The sequence below is a fragment of the Panthera tigris genome, chromosome D3 (genome assembly GCF_018350195.1).
Source record: "Panthera tigris isolate Pti1 chromosome D3, P.tigris_Pti1_mat1.1, whole genome shotgun sequence".
Lineage (NCBI taxonomy): Eukaryota > Metazoa > Chordata > Mammalia > Carnivora > Felidae > Panthera > Panthera tigris.
Window position 1 is genome coordinate 52,216,274 of NC_056671.1, and position 7,671 is coordinate 52,223,944.

Consider the following 7,671-nt stretch of genomic DNA (forward strand, 5'->3'; position numbering starts at 1 on the left):
ATTTTAGAGATCACTAGCCATTGTTGTATGACGTAGAATATCTTGAAAGTCACTGTAACATACATAAGTGCCATGATTTTTAGTTGTTTCATGCAATGTGGTTCTTCTTACTCCATCTCGGATTGAACTGGAAGTCTTTGTGAGGCCACTTTTAAAATTTTTACATTAGGGCAATTTGAGCTATGTATTTGAGAAGATGTAGCATTGTCATCTGAAAAACATAAAATTGAAGGCAAAACTTATACATATCATGTGCATATGTTGTTTTGTGTTTTAAACTTAATAGAAGCTCTTGGAATTTATTTTTGTATTTAAGGAAGTTTTCTGTTTCCTAACTTGTCATCCTTCAAAAAAGAACAAAACAAAATAAATCTTTTCCTTATATTGACCCTGTATCATGTATTTAAAGTGACTCTGTGCCATGGACAAATGATGACTTTTTTGTAATTAGCCAATTTTTTATCCATGCTATTACAACAAAACACCTTAATGGAAATAATATATGGACACCATTTTTATTTTTATTGAAATATTTTTAAAAGTGACGGGTTCTTGGGTGGTTCAGTTGGTTAAGCATCCAACTTCGGCTAGGTCATGATCTCACAGTTCATGGGTTCTAGCCTTGCATCGGGCTCTGTGCTGACAGCTTAGAGCCTGGAACCAATTCTGTGTCTCCTTCTCTCTCTGCCCCTCCCCCACACACATTCTCTCTGTCTCTCAAAAAGAAATAAAGGTAAAACAAAATTTAAAAAAAATTTAAGTGTACTTTTATGTTCATTTTCATATTAGCAGTTATAATTTATGACATATTTTCAAAGCCCAAGACTTCAATTCCCATAGTAAACAGATAGTTAATAACTGATTATTTGTAATAAGGTCTCCTGTGGTTTTTCAATAGGTGAGAAGAAAAATTGAAACAACTGTTTGCATAATTCAAGTTAAAAACAAATAAGCAAATACAATAAACCTATTATTTGGAATCTTTCTAAGTAGGACAAAGGCTTAAACTATTGAGGCAATTCCCATACAAACCAATTTGCAAATGAACTATGGGATATTGTTTGCAAATATCTGGGATACTGTCCATGTTCTACTTTGCATCTCCACATTCTGGGAGGGGATAGGGGAATTAAGACAAGTACCTGGATAATTCAGAAAAGAATTATAGCCATGTTAACAAGTGTTAGCTAAGAGTTTCACATGGCACTTATAAAGCAAAAGGCCCATGACAGACTAAAGTGGGAGTAGAGAGCAATTACTTGATTTTTCACAACTAGGAAAGTAATGTTTCTATTGTAACCTTCTCTTTACGGGGAAACTGATGTATTTTAAGCCAACAGAGGGGAATTTCTTTATTATGTTGGTGATGGAGGTGTGCTACCTTATTGACTTAGGTATTGCAATAGAATGCTTAATACTTTCTTCGCTGAATTGGCATCATATACTGGTGGAAGATTGAAATAATGGGTGTGATATATCAGGTTTGGAAAGTGTGAATAAAACGGTAATTATAAAGACAATGAAATTGTATGATTTTTATTAAATTCCGTTGATATTCTAGATTTAAAAAAAGATAACAAAAAGCTAACTGATTAGTAGGCAACTGAAAGCCACCTATGGAATCCAGAGGGTCTCCTTGGTAGCATAATCTTCAAGAGAAAAGCAGAGAAAGCTGCTTACCAGCAAGAACTACCAAGGTCCAAGAAATGTAAAGCAGATGAGTTATGCCAAAACCATGGTCTTGGTTGAGAAAGAATGGACAGCAAATATGTGGGATAGGATTATCTGGATCAATCTCTACCACAATGTTGAATCCTTAGATTTTCTTGAACGCTCTGAGCCTATGGAAGTGACCTGTCCTCTCTTCCTTATTTTTTAAATTTCTTTAGTTTTTGTTTGTTTGTTTACTGGTTTATTTTTATTTAGATTCAATTTAGTTAACATATAGTGTAGTATTGGTTTCAGGAGAATTTAGTGGTTCATCATTTACATATAATGCCCAGTGCTCATCCCAACAAGTACCCTCCTTAATGCTCATCACCCATTTAGCCCATCCCCCCCACTCACCTCCCCTCCATCAACCTTCAGTTTGCTCTCCAGACTTCTGGGAAGTTAATTCAGAACTCTCTCTCCTTCCCCTGATTGCTACCTCTACCACTACAACAAAAGACAACACAATCCTCCGTTGGGATCTGCCATCACTCCTCCTGTTTACTACATATAGATCTAGTATTTACTAAGACTAATTTAGAGCAGTATGACCCAATCCAAAATGTGTTGGTTCTGTAACACAGGAAAAGGACTATTCCAAAGAAGCTGCAAGATCAAGCCAACATGTCCTGGCAGGATATGAGGGAGCACGAAGGTAATTATGTTCTAATTGATTAAGGGGGCAAAAACAAGAGATTGCACAAGTGAAACTTTTGGGAGCATTCTTCTGATATACAGGATTTAACTACCTGGCAAGAAATCAAAGAGATGGTGAGGACGATCTATTAAGATGGTTGCTAGAAGCAGAAGAAAAGAAAATACCCATGTAGAGTAAGGTAGAAATATATAATTGGGGCACTTGGGTGGCTCAGTCAGTTAAGCGTCCAGCTTTTGGTTTCAGCTCAGGTCATGATCTCGTGGTTTGTGGGTTCAAGCCCTGCACTGGGCTCCCTGCTGACAGTGTAGGGCCTGCTTGGGATTCGCTCTCTCTCCCTCTCTGTCTGCCCCTCCCCTACTTGTAGTCTTACTCTCTCTCTCAAAATAAATAAAATACATTTGAAAAATACTTAAAAATGCCATAATTACCATGGCAAAGGGTGGAAGAAGGGATCCAAAGCTGTTTGGTTTCTTTTGAAAGTTGTCTTTTTAATGGATTCACTGAGGGTTTTCAGTATGTAAGGCTAGAAAACCAGAAAAATAATTAATCACCACATAAAGGAATGGACCATTTCCTAAGGTCAAAGAGAATGAACTATAAGGGGCATTTACTAAGAAACTCAGTGTTGGCTGTTTTCTATAAGCCACAGCTGATGGTAGAGGAGATTATATAAGTGGATTCCCAGATAAGAATGGGAATGGTTGAAACATTAGAAGCCATGTGGTAATGATACCACCAGTCTTATCCAAAAGGGTTCTATAGACAATTATATAGATTATTGAACATTGAGGAAAAGGAAGTGAAAGATACCTAGATTTGTACAACCCTTTGAATATAAACAAATAAATCTGCTTGGGAGAGATACGTCTCTAAATCACAGGAGTAAAATAGAATCTCTAGCTTCCTAAACATGTCTGCTTTATGAAGCCCAGAAGGTATTGAAACATGAAAGTATTCATGGAGCACTATCACTCAATTAGTATGTGGCTATGAGTTTGGTGATTGTATTGTTTGTTATTTTTTTCATAAAAGATCAGAAACTACATTTATAAACAAACAACATTATACATTTATTCTCCTTACCTTTGTCATACTATAGTCAGAATATAATATAGTTTGGATGTTCCACAGAACATTATACGTGTCTATTATAATGACATCACGTTAACTAGGTCAGTGATCAAGAAAGATATAGTATGTTGGAGACCTTGGAAAAATACCTAGAAAGGAGAGTAAGCTCTTTTCCTTCCATGCACCACTGAAGATCTCGGTGTTGCCACGGGCCACTGCCCCACCTGGTGTTACCGGTATTGTAAGAACAAGTTGTATCCAACGTCTTGCTTCTTCGGCAGAGACCTCCCTGATGCCAAGACCCACATTTTTGACCTGGGGTGGAAGAAGGCCAAAGTGGATGAGTTCCCACTCTGTGGCCACATGGTGTCAAATGAATGAGTAGCTTTCCTCTGAAGCCCTGGAGGCTGCCTATATTTGCGCCAACAAGTACATGGTGAAAATCTGTGCAAAGATGGTTTCACATCCGAGTGCAACTCCACCCCTTCCATGCCATCTGTATCAAAAAGATATTGTCCTGTGCTGGAGCGGACAGGCTCCAGACAGGTATGTGGGGTGCTTTTGGAAAGCCCCAGTGCACAATGGCCAGGGTCCACACTGGCCAAGTCATCATGTCCACCTGTATCAAGTTGCAGAACAAGGAGCATGCGATTGAGACCCTACAGAAGGCCAAGTTCAAGTTCCCTGGCTGCCAGAAGATCCACATTTCCATGAAATGGGGCTTTACTAAGTTTAATGCAGACAAATTTGAAGACATGGTGGCTGAAAGGCAGCTCATCCCAGATGGTTGTGGGGTCAAATACATCCCTCATCAGTGACCCCTTGGACAAATGGTGGGCTCAGCAGTCATGAGAACCTCAGCACTGCGTCTCCCCATTCATGCCTACCAATAAATCCTGCTTCCTGTCAAAAAAAAAAAAAAAAAGAATGAAAGTAGAATGTAACCACTGCAAATTTTTATGTGTCTGCCATAACAGCAAAGTTTTTAGTGGTTGAGGGGCGGCCAGAATATCCCATTCAGAACCAAATATAAATAATTTCATCTTGCACCTCACACCATGACAAAAGAAACATAACCCCCATTACGTTTCTTTGTGTTCCACAGCTGGTATTTACCATACCTAGGAATACCACACCTGCCATACACTGTGTGATATGAAAGGCTACGAGCTTTGATAGGTCTTAGAACAGAAATGGATTAGAGAACATGTCCAGCCACTTAAGTGATATACCCCAACAGATCCTGAGCAATTAGAAATATCAGTGTTGGGGCGCCTGGGCGACTCAGTCAGTTGAGCATCCGACTTCAACTCAGGTCATGATCTCATGGTTCCTGAGTTGAAGCCCTGTGTGGGGCTCTGTGCTGACAGCTCAGAGCCTGGAGCCTGCTTTGGATTCTGTATCTCCGTCTCTCTCTAACCTTCCCCTGCTCAGACTCTGTCTCTCTCTCAAAAATAAATTTTAAATTAAAAAAATAAATATCAGTGTTGAGAAAAACTGTTGTGTGGAGTTTATGGCAAGTCTGGCAAGTCCCAGTAGGAAAATCAAAAGGTCAACTTCTGGTAGTAGGAGAAAAACTATGTCACCTCCAGTGGAGAATTTTATTCTTTATTGTTTAAAACAAGTCCTGACATGCTATTGTACCCTAATAGAGATAGGACACATGACCATGGATATAGAACTACCTTTCATGAGGTAGGTTCCAAGAGGGTTCTAAGAGGGTACAAGCCAGTTTGTTCCCTCTTAAAGGGCACAAACACGAGCAGGAAGCCCATGCCTTCTGTCCTTGCTTTGACTGTGCTTCAACCTCAGCTCATCTTAAAGCCATATCAATGATCTTTTGGTACAGATAATGAAAAAGAAAAAAAAAAACCTAAGCTTGGCTTGTAGAGGGATTGACCTGGTATATGGGTTCAAGCAAAAAATGAACACTAGCTGTGCTATAACCTCACACGTTAGTGGCTGTAAAACAAACTTGTGAAAAATCTTACCAAAAGCTCCCAAACTTCTTTGGGAGGCACAACTGTTAGCCATTTTATGTAGAATGAGAAGTAGCCTGATTTATCGGCAGTGGGGAATGGCTTGGTCAGAAACCTGAGATAAAAAGAGATAAAAAGTTCTGGGGTAGAGGATCATAGAGGTACAAGTGAAAATGGGAGAATAGGGATCTTTGTACCATATGTTAATACCTATCAGAAATAATTTTTCATGGAAGAGGCACCGATCAACCACATAGACAAAATCACTCAATTAGTTGAAATCATTCATCTTTTGTCATTGTCCACCCTATTGCTAGTACAATGGGTTTATGGACAAAGTGGCCACGTTGGCAGAGATGGAGATTATGTACAGACACATAGGCAAGAGGTCTTGCTTACCCATAGCTGATATAGCTCCCGAGGATGGCAAAGGTTCAACCTGCTAACAACTGAGATAAATGCTGTACCCTGATAAGGTACCATTCCTTGATAATAATTATTCACTTGGTGGAAGGTTGCCTGTATTGGAACCCCTTCCTTTTCTGTCTGCAGGACCTCATTTTACAGTAAAGGAGACATGAGAGTGGGCTGATGATCTTTCTGTTTACTGTCATATCACACACTATGCCACCCAAAATCTGCCTGGAATAGTCTGTTAAACAAATAATCAAAATCCTAGCTCAGAGGAGAAGCACGAGTTTAAAACGCCATCATCCATAGACACCTGGCTGGCTCAGTCAGAAGAGCATGTGACTCTTGATCTTGGGGTCATGTGTTTAATCCCCACGTTGGGTGTAAAGATTATTAAATAAAATTTAAAAATTAAAATAAAATAATAAAATACAATAAAATAATAACACAATTTATTCTCAGTGGGTGAATTGGGTGAATTTGTGTTTCCCAATCTTGTAATTCTGGGTTAAAGATATTATTATGCAAGAGGGGAGCTAATTTGGCACTCATACCCCACAGCATGAGTCCTTGAACTATAAGCTAATGCTACCATCTGGGTATTTCAGGCTTCCTGAATCCATGGACCAGTAAGAACACAGTCACTATTTTGGCAGAAGCACTAAACCTTTATCATCATCAGGATACTTTTCCACAATGAGGTCAGGAAAGAATACACGTGGAACCAGGTAATCCAGTTGGGTGACTCCTAAATGACTCTTAAATGACGTACTTCCTCATTTAATTTTGGCTGGCAGGTGCCTGAAAACAGCAAAGATACTCAGAGGCTCAGATTCCTCAGAAATAAGAGTCGAAGTCATGCTACTAGCTAAGGCATCAAGACCAGCAGAGGATGGGCATTCTGACCACAGAGATATGGAGCTGGGCTGTGCAAGACGGGGGGATTGTAGTGGATACAGAAATATTTAATCTGGATCCTCTTTCAGGAAAGATTGCTTCAGATGGATAAAGTGCTGACAGAGAGTCTTCAGCTGTCAATAACTTCAGGCATCATCTCAGTGGCAAAGAACAGCTTTCTCCTCCACTTCATCTCTCACTGCAAGTACCCAAATTTCTGTCACATCACACCTCTGCTGAGTGGCCCAGAGCTGATAGATGTGGTTATAAAGGCCCGTCCGTTTCTTCCCAACATGGAATGATTCTGATAGTGCATTTCAACTCCAGAGTTCCCCAGGATCTTGGAAAAAAATTATTGTTGGGTTTGCATTGCCGATTGATTTCTTTATCTATCCAACCCTGCTTCCTTTTCACAAATGTTGGTCTTTTTTTTTTATTTATTTATTTAAAAAAAAAAATTTTTTTAACATTTATTTATTTTTGAGACAGAGAGAGACAGAGCATGAACGGGGGAGGGGCAGAGAGGGAGGGAGACACAGAGTCGGAAGCAGGCTCCAGGCCCTGGGCCATCAGCCCAGAGCCTGACGTGGGGCTCGAACTCACGGACTGCAAGATCGTGACCTGAGCTGAAGTCGGACGCTCAACCACTGAGCCACCCAGGCGCCCCAACAAATGTTGATCTTAAAGATATTCCCTGCAAACTTAATTCCACCTGGGAATCTACTTCCAAGAGAGACCAACATACTATAATAATGTTGTATTGTACAATAATCAGACCATACAATTTGGAGTCCTAGAGAGCTGAGTTTGTAATCCAATAGCTCCATACTTGTAGACAAAAGATATTCCCTGCAAACTTAATTCCACCTGGGAATCTACTTCCAAGAGAGACCAACATACTATAATAATGTTGTATTGTACAATAATCAGACCATACAATTTGGA

The 7,671-nt window shown here is 39.6% G+C and overlaps 1 pseudogene; it reads left to right on the plus strand.

Annotated features, from left to right (window-relative positions):
* Positions 1–2,334: 2,334 nt before the first annotated feature.
* On the plus strand, positions 2,335–4,257 carry LOC102949650 (annotated as a pseudogene).
* Positions 4,258–7,671: the final 3,414 nt, after the last annotated feature.